Raw genomic sequence first — 14,380 nt, forward strand, 5'->3', positions numbered from 1 at the left:
ATGTGTCTTTCAGTCCTCTCCCACAAAATCATCAGGAGATCTGAGCAGTGGGGTCTAGGTGCAGGGGTTTTGGCCACTGGGTGTTCTCAGAGGAGCAGAGGAAAGCCCGTCTGTTACAACATGCTTTTCCCTCAGGTGAGTTACTTTTAATAGATGTTTCGTTTTAAGAAATGATGAGTTGACACTGCTACTTTTGATTTTACTTCAGGGAAAATGAGGGGTCCTCTGCTTGCCAGTAATGTGATTTCTTTTAACCAGAATATGTTGATGTAAATATGCCAGTTGTCTAAGCCTCTAGGTATGTTAGAAAAAAACATGTATTTATGGGGAAGCCTTTCAAATCTTCCCATCTTTTTTTCACAGCTTTTTTTAAGCATTTTAAGATCTGATTTGAAGTCCAAGAGTATGAGCAGGAGCGTTCTCCAACTCATGACAATTGATTCTGAATTAGACCATAAAAGAATAATGTACTGTGGCAGCATTTTGTAGATTTGTTTTTTTCTTTTTAAAGAGACCCATATGAGTAGGAGGCTATGCAGCATTACTGCGATGGCTCACCCAGTAACCACCTGTGATCACTTTATTCTCCTTGAGGTCTGAAGGTCTCTGCACTTTCCCAAGGAGCCTCCTATGATTCAAAGAGCAACCATCGGAGGACACATCAGATCAACAATTGCAAGATAGAGAACAGAAATCAGATTACCTGCAAGAATACCAGCTATTGATGCATCATCATAGCTCTTCTACAATAGTGGAAGAGTGTTTTCTTTTTATACAATTATATAAAGAAGAATCAGTTATAAAGCTGTGCTCATGTGGTTGTTTGGAAAGGTAAAGTCAACAGCTCCTTTAGCAACCATCCCAGTCTCTGGGCAGATATCCATGGGAGCTTTGGGAGCTCTCTTTACTTCTGGATGCCCCATAAAGAAGCATAATTTATACTGAATTAAGTAGCTGCTGCTTTACCTTGTGCCAAGATTTGATGTAGTGAAGCAAAACTACAGTGAAGTAATGAAATCAATAATGTTATTAAAATAACTTGCAGCAGAGTTACCAGATGCCCTCCTGGTGAATCTCTCAGTACCTAAAGGGATACTAGCAGGAACATACCAGAGCCACAGATAGCAGCCAAAAGACAACTTGCCTTCACTCCGCTCAGGGACCTTTTCCAGAACAGCACAGGGGCAGTCACCTAGGAAAAGCCACAGGAGGAAGAGGGTCAGCTTGTGTGGGATGTGCTGCAAAGAAGAGAGCAGCTCCCAGAAAGCAACTTTTGGCTTGGAGTTTTGCACAAGAAAGCTCTTCCAGGGCTAATGTAGCTGGAGTGAGATGTTACCAGGAACAGCGCACACTGTGCACTGGAAAAAGCTGGCTGGAAAAGATTCATATGGTCTTGAAGGCCAGATGCATCTTGGTTGGCCGTTGAGAAGCTGGAGGGTCTGGCTCAATGAAGACAAAACAGCTCTGCTTGGCCCCAAATCTCTGTGTTTGAAAACACACTTTAATGTCAATGAATAATTTAATAAAGAAGACTAACTCTATGCTAATAAGGCCTCAACCCTTTTATTGTATTTGTACAATTATTAAAAGGTCTTAAGACAGACAAACAGAACTGAGAAAGTATTTTAATAACATGCTTTCATTGTTCATGTTTTACTCAAATAACACAAATATTTGCACCACCGTTAGCTACACTTCCTGGAAACTAATGACAAGTTCATAGGTAGGTAATTATAACTTTTACTGACACCATTAAGTGCTAAATATGCAGGGGCTTCTCTGTCTGGCTCTATTCTGGTACTCAGTCTATGCCCTTCCCTGAACTGACAGCAGCTGTCATCTCTCTAGCTTCTTCCTGGCCAGCTACTCTAAAAAATTTTATTCTAATTAATACAGAGGAACTGTTTTTGCAGGTGATGGTGACAAGCAACTGATGTGAGAGCGATCTTGAAGTATTAGAAGTCATGATTTCGAGAAAAGGAGGCAAAGGGAAAAAAAGAAAACAAAACAGTGGCCTTTGAGACAGACTTTAGCTAACTCACAGTGTTAGTACACACAAGCCCAGAGGTACAAATCCTAGGCAGAAAGGACATTTTGGAAGTTGGCAGTGCCCTAAGGAAGTTATATGAAAGGCACAGAACTACTGTGAGCTTCTTGGTACTGGGACAACATAGCGCAAGTACAAAGAGAAGCTAGTAAGGTATCAACTGGCTAAATCACGAGCTCTTCATTAGTTGCAGAAGTGCAGAGGAAGCACACAGAAAGTGGAACTAGGTCAGGCTACTAAGTATAAAAGAACAGCATAAGCATGGAAGAACAACATGAAGATGTGATGCAACAAACAGTGGGTGTGAAGTGCATGCACTAGTAGCAACAGGAGAGCTAAAGAAAGACCTGAGTTTCACGAACAGGAGATACTGAGTGATGATGTCAAACATGCTTTTTGTTTCATACTTTTTTCCTTCAGTCTTTGCTCAAAAGTGCTCCATTTAACACAACAAGCATACCCAGTCAGAGGGTAAGAATACTGGCAGCAAGAAAGAACAAGATGGTTAGACAGTGTCTAAATAACTTAGTTATATTCCAACTGACAAGCCCTGAAAGTCTTCTGCCATACTGGGTAAAACAGCTGAACCCCACTTGGCACCATCAGCACGGAAGTCAGGGATGGGGGGCATGTGTTTCTGCACACTTGGAAAGGCAAATCTAGCACCTATCATGAAAGGGAAGGATGTAAAGGAGAAGCCAGGAATTGGAGATCAGGCAGATTAATATCAATTCCTGGAAAAATACTGGAAGTGGTAATTTAATAAACTATTTTCCAACACCTAGAAGACAACAAGGAGATGAAGAACAGCAAGCATTGATTTGACAAGAGCAAATCATATCAAATCAATCTAATTTCCTTTTACAGTAGGTCTTAGATCTTGATTTTAATGGAGTTTTTGCCTTTGTCTTACCTGACACTTTCATAAACCAAGCAAAGAAACACACTTTAAAAGACACTGCTATTAGAGGAGTGTACAGCTGCTTGGAAAACCAGACTAAGAGCAGTTATAAATGCTTCACTGTCAAACAGGCAGTACATATCAAATGAAGTCTGAAGCCATCTGTTTTTTGTCTGGCAGTGCACAGTATTTTCATTAATATCTTTGGAAAAAAACACAAGAGTAGGGAACACATTAAATTAGCACAGGACACTATGAAGAACAAGCACTTTGGAGAACGGGAGGGGAATGCAAAAGAATCTTGACAAATGAGATAGAGGGGTGGGAAGAGAAGCACCATTCAGAATAGACGAAGTGGAGCTCTGGGGTTTTGTAGGCATCATCAAGGACTGCAAGATCAACTGGGGAACAACTAGCACAGCAGCAGTTCTGCAGGAGGTCTAGGGATGTCAGCTCAACATGAATGAGCATGGTCATGCTGCAGTAAAAAATGAAAGTGCTCTAATGAGTGTACAAACAGAAGCACAGCTTGTAACAAACAGGAAACCATTCTTCCCCTGTTGTCTATGCTGTCAAGGCTTCATTTGAAGTGTCATCTGTGCAGTTTTGGCCACAGAAGTTCAGGGAGACTCAGCTGATTGCAGAGAACGCAAAGGAGAGCTACAGCAATGGTCCTGAAAAGGTGCCCAGTGGGAAAGGCTCAATAGTCTAAAACTAATATCCAACCTAAACTTCCCCTGACACAACTTCAGGCTGTTCCCTCGGTCATGAAGGAGAAGAGATCAGTGCCTGTCCCTCTTCTTCCTCTCACGAGGAAATTGCAGACTGCAATGAGGTCTCCCCTCAGTCTCCTCTTCTCCAGGCTGAACAGACCAAATGACCTCAACCGCTACTCATATGGCTTCCCCTCAAGGCTCTTCCCCCTCTGGCCTTCCCAGGACTTTTAATTTGCCATCTTAGACTTCCACACTTCATCACATGAAATCCATGCCATACATTCGCCTGGCTGCCTACAAAGCCTAGCACTTGACACCAAAAAGGAAAACTACTGCTCAGCTCAAGTCAAACGCAAAGCAGCAGCTCTGGTAGTCCTCACTTGAATCCTGTCTCTCACCTAGAGACATTTCCTTTCTCCTTTCACCAGATTATTAATTTCTATCTTCTCACGACCCAGTACAGCAGAATAGGTGGCTAAAATGGTGCCTCCTGACCTTAAACACCCAAAAGTTGTCTAAGAGTGGGGGTTGTAGCACTGGCTGGATGCTGCAGGCTGGATCCCTTGAACTTACACCTTGGATATTATTATGCACTAAGTTCCTAGATGCAATATGCGTTGTTATATATGTCAAATATATAAAACATTGCCTAGCCATAATTTTTTTAGATGAGATTTTGCACAACCCCAACATAGGGCGATATGCCCTGAAGAAAATGTTGCAGCATCCCCAAACAGAAAGCTCTAGCAGAAGAAATGTTATCACAGTGCCTCCACTGCAAGTGTGATAGGAAGTGACACTGCAAATAGGTATGTCTGAACAGCCTGGTCTAGTAGAAGGTGTTGGAACTGAATGATCATTTAGGTCACTTCCAACCCAAACCATCCTATGATTCTATGATTCTGTGTAACCTGTCAAAGCCACTGCTGTACGCTTGGACCCATTAGTTTGTCTTTTAACCAAAAGGAATCCTGCAGCTCTCTGCTCCCCAAAGCCTGAAGGCATCTGCACACAACCAAAGTCCTAAATGAGAAAACCTACATAACCTCCCTGAAATCCCCAAAGAAAGCCAACCCAGAAGCTCTGACCCTGTCTGTGTGTGCATGTCAACCCTAATTGCATCCAGCAAATAAAAAAGCCTTCAGTGCCAGTGCAGGCATTGCAATGCCATAGTGGAAAATATTAGAGAAGATTAGCAGAAATAAAATTTTAGTTAGGGCTAAAATAAAATTTAGCCCTAAAGAAATAAAATCATAGCTAAAGGAAGCTATACCGAGGAGCATAGCATTTGTCTTTTAAGTGTTGTGGTCTGAAGCATAAACCGAAACAATCCTGAGTGTTTCGAAAACTGTATGTTGGCTGTCATGAAAATAATAATTTTGCTGTATTCTTTATCAAGAGCCTCAAAGACATGTTGATTAAGGATGCTGCCCAGTGCTGGAGGAGCTTCTAAGGGTGAATGCTATCTCTCTGCCCGCTAACTTGGCATTTGAGGTAGCTAACTCTGCCGAGCAAAGCAGGGCCATCACACAGCCATGTGGGTGCCTGCTCTCCACACTGACCTTGCAGGGGACACAGCTGGGCCACATTTGGCAGATGAGGTCTCAGGATGTGAGAAATGTAATGCCCCCTGTATAGGTCACTTGCTGCCTTGCAGCTAGGCCACCTCCTTCTCCCATTGGAAAGCAAGAGCAGCCAGCCCTTCAACTCACTGACTGCTCCACCAAAACCTTTCCAGGACAGGCTTCTGTATTCCTCTCTGGCTGCTACACAGAGTGGTAGATGGGGAAGAAAAGATACACTTCAGTGATGTTGCTCCTCTCAGCTCCTTATTCCCATACTCCTATGATGGATGGATGGAAGGAAGGACAGAAGGAAGAAAGGAAGGAAGGAAGGAAGGAAATATCCAGAAAAAAGGATGGAAAACAAGGTAGAGAAAAAAGTAACTGAAAGCAGAAACTTCCAAAAAAGGCATTTTATAGCCAGGTTCTTTGAAAACTGTCTTTGTTGTCTGTGTCTAATAGGGTCCTGGTCTTTGCTAGGTATCACCATAATAGAATTGTAGAGGAAAAAAAGATAAAGGATAAAATATGCAGTCCAGAGGAAAGGAAAATTCAAAGGCTGAGAGAAAGGGAAAAGAAAACAAGGGAGGGTCATATTGAAGCTGGCTGAACTGTCTTTTTTAGTCTTTGATAAAGTTACACCCTACAGATGCTAGAACTTTAAGAAACACAAAAGCTTGGGCTAAGTGCAAAATCCTGTGGCAAAGAAAATTGCATTTTTAGGGGAGCAGACCCAGTTCCCAGACATCCTACACCCTGGGAGGTGACAGACCATCTCCTCAGGCTGGTCCACGTCTGAGAACCCTCCCAAGCCTGGGCCTACCCCCAAGCAGCCAGCGATGCACCCATCAGGGGCACGTGGTGAGCTCAGAGTCATGCCATGTAGAGACAGGAGGTCAGAAGATATCAGACCGTGAATCAGAACACGTCAAAACTGGGCCAACTCAGCTCCTAATGAAGATCTGAAGCTGGTATCCAGCTCCTGCCACTGCCAGGCCCAGTCAGTGTACCCTGTGGGTCTCAGGAAGAGGAACCACGCCTGTTCAGTGCTTTGCAACAACTGGAAAAATCCTCAGGTCAGGGTGCTGCTGTCTCAAAGGTGGATGGCAGCAACAGCGGCTTAGTGAAGTTAAAGGAAAAACAGTGTGAATGGGCCATGACTCTGAAAATGCTACTCTAAATCAAGTGGAGGCATAAAGACAATATTGATAACCATGAAGCTGAAAACACAGGCCACAATATACAAACAAAACATGCTGAAGCCCCATAATGGCTGAACAATTAAAAAGAAGAGCATATACAAACATGACTAAAGAAGGCAAAATACTTTTTTGAGTGCTGTTTGTTTTGTTATAAAGTCTCTCTATTAGGGAATGAGTCTGTGAAAACCTTCAGCTAGTTAAAAACACATAGAGCATCACATGTGCACTGCGAGGGAATGTGGTATGGGCATTGCCACAGTTCAAACAAGTACCCTTCCATGTATTTCCCAGGAGCCTGGACAATTACTTGTTTTTATATGAGAACTTCAGGCTGTGTCCTGCAGGATAAGAGAGGGTACAAGAGAGCCAGATGGCTGAGCTGACTTGTGAGTGCTGTCCCCAGATGAGGCAGGAGGAGACAAGGAAGGATCTGGTGGACAGAGAGAAAAGTCAGCTGTGGGCAGGTCCCACCATGCTCTGGACTACAGCTTTACCTTTCACACCACACTCCCTCTCTCCTCAGAGCTAGCTTTCTACCAGGTTCATTCTTCTGCCACCTCATTCCTCAAAGCAGAAGTTTTATATAAAAACACTGTAAAAATGTGCTCCCTGAGTGATGGGAACAGAAACCTCTCCACAACTTGGGACTGTTTCCCCATGTGGGCATCCCCTTGCATCCCTCTGCATAGCTGTAGGGTCTCAGGCAGCGGGAGGCTGGCTTCTAACCTCTGCTCTTCACTTCCAATATCTGTTTACAAAACCCGATAAACTCCCCCCAAGGCTAAGGATTGAAACTTTGATGCCAGGGGAGAGAGTTATTCATCCTCCACAGCTGGTAAGCCTGCCCACCATCCTACCTTGTGCCAGCAGCATCAAAGATGGGCAGCAGATCTGAGAGGCTCAGCACAGACACCTGGCCTTTCCTACAGGGAAAGCATTGGGTGTAAATATGCCTTCAGGAAGGTGTCAGTGGCAGGGACATTGGCTAGCACCTATACCTGCCCTAAGGCAGCCTCTGTTGTTATTCCAGCACTAGAGAAATGATGTAACAGCACTGTGTTTTTTGGAATCCGGCAGCATTTTCCACCCGTCAGGCTGCGTAGGATGCCCACATGCAAGGCTGCAGGCTGGGGCTCCTCTTCTGTTTCTGCTTCCAGAGCAAGAAAATTGAGAAGGCAACCTACAGGAGATAAAAGGCAAAGCGCTGCTGAAAAATATCAGTAGTAGTAACTCTTAGAACTAACCTTAGGTGTCAGATGAGTCAATGCCTCTCTTTTGAACACATGAACCATTTTGTGGGTATGACAGCAACACACTCCATAATCCCTTCCATATTTGGCTTTATTGGCTTATTGTGCAGAGCCATTAGAATCAGGATCGTCTCTTATGAAGCTGTTAATGGGATGCAAATTGCAGAAAAGATTTCTCTGCATCAATAGAAAACAACCTAGTAATACATTCTTGCATAAAAATCTACATTAAAATCTGCTACAAAAGACATACTTTGAAAGAAGCAAAAATCGCATATGACTAAAGAAGAAATATGCTCACCATGGGAAAATGAATATCAGGCTTGTAACTAGAGGTGACCTGTCTTAGAGCTGCTTGGATCCCAATGAACAGATATACCTTTAACTACTGAGGTGTTCCGAAGATGTGATTCACACAATATCATGGCTAAAGCCAGGTAAAAAAGTGCAATGAATATTTTATGCATGGAAAAATGCAGTTGCAGTCTGACCAAGCCTGAATCTGTGCTGAATTCAGCAAAGAGCCATGGCCAAAATATATATGCTGTTTAAATTAAATTATAAGTCTAAGCAGCTTGCTCTGTGTAATGCACTTCTACTTTTCAAGCTGAAGTGAAGCTTCAAGACTGAAATTTGACTTTCAGTAAGGCAGAAATACCTAAAACTAACTAGCATGGAGCAGTAAGTCAAGAGAAATGTTGTGCTTTATCTGCCACATCACTTTAGGATTTTTTTTCTTTTTGATGTGGACATCAGCGTGACTGTGATTTCAGCCCATTGTTTCCAAGAAGCACACAGCTGGAATGAACCTGTTATTAGTGTTCTGCCAATGCCAGCTAGCACAGCTGCCTTGCCCACACGGTGTAAGTGGCAGAGTCCCCACCACTGCCATGCACCGTCTATCCCTCACAATGTACCATGGATGTGCCTGTTGTGTCTCTGGTCCTGTGCAGCCATAAGTGCCCAGCACTGGAGCAGTGGGAAATACCAGGCCAGGCAGAGCTGTAGGTGCAAAGTCCTTCCAACATGTCTCAGTGGCAGTGGGCAGCCCTGGGGACATATGCTACAAAGAGCCTGGAAGACAGAGAAGAAAAGCAGCATTGCTGAAATTCCTTGACCATTTTCTGTCCAAATCACCCATGCACTATAGGAGCCCAGGCTTGCCCTCCAGGGACACTACTCTGTCTCAAGCATGAAAGACCAGACTTTTCCTGAAATAACATCCAGCTCTTGCTTTGTTGCCTGCTGGGCTCAGCTGATATACATGGAGAAACCTAAATAAAGAAGTGCCGAACTCATTGCCCAAGCTTTTCCTCACCACTATCTGCATTCTTTTGCATTCATTAAAAAACAAACAAACCTGTTTCCTGAGAGCAGGGAGGAAAATCACAGGGCTGGGTTGTTTGGGGTTGTTTTTTGTGAGTTTTTTTTTTTTTTCCCCTTGCAAAAGGCACTTGAATATTGTAGAGAGAAGCAGCTCTGCAGGATGTAGACAGAGATTCAAGTGGCTGGTAATAGACAAATGTGATGGGAAAGCATAACAAACAAGACATCCACTATCTCCATCTCTCAGGGATAGAAGGAGGGAAAGAGGGATGAGAAGAGAAAAAAAGCATCTGCGCTGCTCTAGCAGCCAGATCTTAGAGAGGAACCAACACACTCCCAGTCTGGCCCAGAGACCTGCCTCGGATGGGCTGAGTGGATGTCAGCCAGAAAGGCTGGGGAAAACAGTCCCCTTGTTTTGCAGAGACAGTTAGATCTCTGAGAGAGAGCTGAAAGAAACAAGAGTATAGAAACCCACAGCAAACAGCAAAAGCCGCCTCCAGACGATGACAAGGGTACAAAGATAGCACTGGAGGCTGCGGCACTCCTTGGCGTGGGGCTGGCCAGTGGCGGGAAGTGCCTCACATCCTCTTCTCCGCATTGTTCTCCCAACTCCTCCGGTGGCTGGGAAAGTTTCTTCCAGCAATTTACCCCATCCTCACCCTGCAGCTGGCCAGTGTGCCACTATTGATTCACTTCCCCAGGCATTTCTCTTACTGTCATGCGGCCACTGGGCTCAGGCAGGGGGGGTGGCCGCAGCCCTCTCACTGTAGGAGGAAACTTTTCCTGCATACCAACATTTTTTAAACACAGCGAATAGCAGTGGTGAGAGTGGGGGTAAATGAACACTCAACCAAGGTATAGGTGGATTGAGGAGGCTTTACTGCTGCTTTATGTGAGAGGAGACACCTTTCAGTACCCAGCACCACTCCATTATGTGCAAGGTTGTTTTCCCTCCCTCCCAGCACAAAATAAAAATCATCAAACATAGAGCCCTGGTTGTAGATGTATAATTGGATCAAATTGTTGTTAATGACCTTGTTTGGTCTATTGTGCCTTTGTTTTCCACTCCAGCTTGCACCAGAGCAGGTAGTGTGTTTATGCTGCAGTCAGGGTGACCTGACTAAGAGCCATCCTGGTTTTATTCTTCTCTTCATGAAAAGAGCTGATCCTTGGGAGAGGGCTGACATCCTGCAGGGCAAGTCTGGATCTCGCTGCCAGAGAGCTATGGATGATTGCTAACGTGTCACGTCAAGATAAGTGCAGGCTGTGGTGTGGTGGACTGGAGGCTTTGAGAGAATGGTGTGCAAGCACAAGAGCTTTAACACCAAGCTTACAATTAAACCTCACCTGGGGCTGGCTGTTGAAGTAAAGCAAGTCTTGTTTAACTGCAGGAAAGAACACCATGTAATAGAAATCTAATTATGTTGAACAGTACCCTATGTAAAGGTTATAGTTTATGGATTAACAGCAAGAACTGACACTGTGAACTGTGAACTCATCTGGAACTGGCTGAAGGGGAAAAGGACATGCTGGTAGTTAATTATTTTGGGCACCAATGGGATGCTGTCATGGAAAGACAAGCACAATCCCAGGATGCACTGGGAACTGTGTCCAGCAGAGGAGGCAAAAAACAGAGATGCTGACATGCACAAATAGGTACTGGAAGGGCCATGGAGAACCTCTTGAGGGAACCTCTCTCCCTTCATCAGCATGTATGGGAGAGAGCTACCAAAAGAAAATAACATTTCTCTGTATGGCACGAGAGAAACTGGTTTTGCTCATGGCTGTAAAGCAAAAGGTTTCTCTCTGGTAGAGCAGTGATGCTCTGGACCAGTCTAACCGTCAAAGCACTGGGTACAAGATCCACAACAAGCTCTGTGACAGGCAGATTGGCAGTGAGAGGCAGTGTCTGCCATGGGAGAAGCCGGGATTCAGAGGCCATTCATCCTCATGCCCTGAACCTAAGGAAAAAATAGAAGCTGAATGGAAAGTTGTGTAGTTGTTTGAACTGGCAGGGAGAAAAAAAAGTCCTACTAATGTGCCACTGCAACTCTACTAGAGCTGGAAGTAATCAGCCTTTGATCCCAGGCCTTTAATGCACTCAATAAAAGGCATGATGGCTGCAACTCTGCCATTGTATTATTGCCTACTTGGCTTAAAGTTGCATGGCACTGTCAAGGACATCTCCTGATGGCAACAAAGAATAGAAATGAAGAATGAAAGAAAATTAAAGATTTCATGGCAAAGATCACCATGTGCTGTGAAGGGCAGGCGGGTGGGAGACACCAGCGCCGGGTGCAGGGATACTGTGAAGGTGACCTTGCATAGCATGTTTAAAAATAGCTGATGCCACCATACTTCCCACTCCACAGGCTTTCTACTCCCTTCTCTGTCACAACCTGACACATCCCCTACAGCACTAAATACGTTGTAAGTAATTTAAAAACACAACTAATTACTTCAGGGAGATGTTTAAGTATCTAAGTCTTTGGCAACTACAGGACACTTACAATGCTATGGGCATTGTAATGCAAGAGCAGAAGGTCTCCTAGTGGGTGCCTGTGCCAGAGGAGCCCGCAGCCCCAGCACTGGTGGCACAGGGAGGTCACCCGTCAGCAATCCCCACAATCGACCTCTTGTGTCAGATGTGTGAGAAAGCTCTCCCTTTCCTGTCACACGCTACCGGAGAGCTCTGGCAGCTGCGGGCCCCCTCCAACACCCTGGCAGGCCTGAATAGACAGAGCCGCCCCAGAAACGCCCAGATGTGTGCTGGGTTACTTGGGATTTACTGGCACACCATGTGCAAGATCAGCATCAGGCCAGGATGGTGCTGTTTAGTTAATTTGCTTTTTGTGATCTAATTTCCTTATTTTAACTCTTTTTTTTTTTTTTTGTCATCGCAGTATCTTGAAAGGAAAAAAAGAAAAGATCCAAGATTCCAATATCTTCATCTACTTTAAAGGGTCTCTGTTTGGTATTCACTCCCTGACCTGTATTCCTTGCTGTAAAACCTCCCTGTTACTGTGATTTAATGCACATACCAAAACAAGCTGCCAATTACACTGCTGTTAGTGCAAGGTGGCTCCAAAGACACTGCCCTGTGAGCAGAATCTGTCCCTCCATAGCAAAGAGGTTGCTGTGCAAACTCAGAGATGAGCAATAGCTGCCCAACTTACGACATCTCAGCCATTTCATCCATCTTGCTCTATTGCTCCAGAGCAAGAGCAGACCTCCGCAAGCCACAAGTCTCTGCAGCATGGTCCACACACATGCCAGTTGCTGGGGTGCTGCTCCTTTGGCTTTTACGACAGACCGCAGACTGGAGAAATCTCTGGGCTGTGAGCAGTGTGGACCCCTCCGCTAATGAGAGCTCATGAAGGACCTAATTATTTCCCCTTCTATTGAGAAGCCCTGGCTAAGCTATGGAAGGTGACTTCAGGCGAGCCATAGAGCATGGCTTTTTGATCCGAGATACACGCATCCATCTAGTCCGCTGGTTCTCTGATTAGGACCCAGCTTCAAGTGTTGAAGGATTCTCCCAAGACATGAAATTTTTATGGCTCCGCCACATTTTGTGACAAGCCTCCAGCTTGTCTAAGATCTCCCTGTCAAGTTTCATTTTTCGGGCTCTTTGTGCGAAATGATACTTAATGGAGGAGTCTCCAGTGTAAGGAGTAAAGAATACACACATACAATCCAGAAATAGAGACACTTTAGAGGCTCTTTAAAGATTCACGCTTTTTGCATAATTGATGACTTTCTATAATAGATATGGATGATAAACAGCTTTAAATAAAATGAAAATTTATCATTGTCATATCATTTATCAGCATTACATTAAACTGTAAAATATGGGGAGAATATTGCCATGTTCTCAAACAAAATTGGTGGAAGTGAGAATAATTCAGGGGCTGTATCATTGCATTCATCAGGGTTTTTAATGAGGTTGCCAACAGCCAAGAAATTGCACTAGAACCTGTGAGTCAGAGAAAGAATTTGTATGTCACTGCATAGCCAGTGTAAGCCATCAAGCACCTCGTCTGTGGCTCCAAAGGACCAAAAGTAAGCCTGTTCTCCAGGGCAAGTCATACAATTTAGTGCTCATCTTCTCTAAGGTAGACAGCTATCAATAACCAAAACTCCCAAATTCCCACTATGCTCAGTAGAAGAGGTGGGCACTTCCAGCAAGAGATTTGTCCCACTGAACATATATATACATATATATATATATATGTATGTATATATATAGATATATGTATATACATATATATGTGTGTGTGAGATGCGTGTTGCTTCTTATGCCCTGTGAGAAGAGGAAGGATGATTAGTTTGGATCATTGTGTGACTTTCACACTTCTACAGTCAGCTGAGATGAATCCCACCTCTGAGAAAGACAGAGCTTTGCCAAGGGATTTTTAGTCACTCCAGATTCCTTCAAAGTGGGGAGGTCCTGTGCCAGGAAAGTAAACAAAATTTCTTCGTTGTGATGGCAATGGTTGTCCCAAGGCACTTCAACATCTCAGCCACAGACTGCTGAGCAACCTCCTGCATCCTGAAGTTTCACATTCCATGTGATTCTTTAAAAATAATTGACAGAGGCTCAGCAGGTCAGCTAACTCTCCAAGGGTCCACCCTACTGCAGCCTGCTTGAGCAGATAGGTTTGATTTTTTTCAAGTATTCCCATATCATCTCTTTGCTGATATTTTTGTTGATAAGGTTACTGAAAAGACAGGCCAACCAACCAAACATAACAAAACTGCCTTTAAAACCAAGTTAGGAACCATTTAAAAAAAAAAAAGGTTTTTTTAATACTCGCCCGCAGCTTTTTTAGACCCATGCATGCGAGGGTTTCACATCACTTGAAATAAAAGCTGTGCTTGAGAGAAGAAGAGTAGTAAGTGCTTTCTCTCACCAAAGGCCAGCCAGACTGCAAATGGCAACCCAGAGAGCCATTTCTGCAGGGTGCCCCAGCCCTGTGCCAAGGGAGGGAGGTAAAGGCTCCCGGACACATTTGCAGCTGTGTATGCCATCAGGACCCCTCCACCTTTTCTCCTTTGATTTTGGGAAAGCTATTTCTCCTTGTCAGCTCCTTTCTCACCACTTGGAGCCTGGCTTCTCTACCACAAACAGCAGAGCTTTTATTGCTCAGCTGGAATAAAAGTTATTTATACCTGGAAGTAGCTGGGTTTACCATCAGTCCAAATGGCTTAAAGGGAAAGCAAAGCATCCCAGACAAACTTGCTCTTTTTTCTTTTTTTTTAAGCTGAATTTGCAAAGCCTGTCCCTGACCTCACAGGACTGCTTCTCTAGCTCCTCCCAGCCAGGCAGCTCGTGCGGCATCCTGCTGACTCCACTTTGGCGGGAGTTCATGCCAG

The 14,380-nt window shown here is 44.3% G+C and overlaps 1 long non-coding RNA gene across 2 annotated transcripts; it reads right to left on the minus strand.

Annotated features, from left to right (window-relative positions):
* Window positions 1–1,271: 1,271 nt before the first annotated feature.
* On the minus strand, window positions 1,272–12,149 carry LOC113953776. Of its 2 annotated transcripts, none has more exons than XR_003530011.1 (4): window positions 12,046–12,149; window positions 7,427–7,608; window positions 7,286–7,351; window positions 1,272–1,482 (listed from the first exon to the last, which is right to left on the minus strand). It is a non-coding gene; the product is annotated as an uncharacterized LOC113953776 (long non-coding RNA). The 2 variants fall into 2 exon arrangements; XR_003530012.1 differs by lacking the exon at window positions 12,046–12,149 and adding an exon at window positions 8,596–8,715.
* Window positions 12,150–14,380: the final 2,231 nt, after the last annotated feature.

This window comes from Corapipo altera, unplaced genomic scaffold (genome assembly GCF_003945725.1).
Source record: "Corapipo altera isolate COAL_440 unplaced genomic scaffold, ASM394572v1 2c, whole genome shotgun sequence".
NCBI classification, from domain to species: domain Eukaryota; kingdom Metazoa; phylum Chordata; class Aves; order Passeriformes; family Pipridae; genus Corapipo; species Corapipo altera.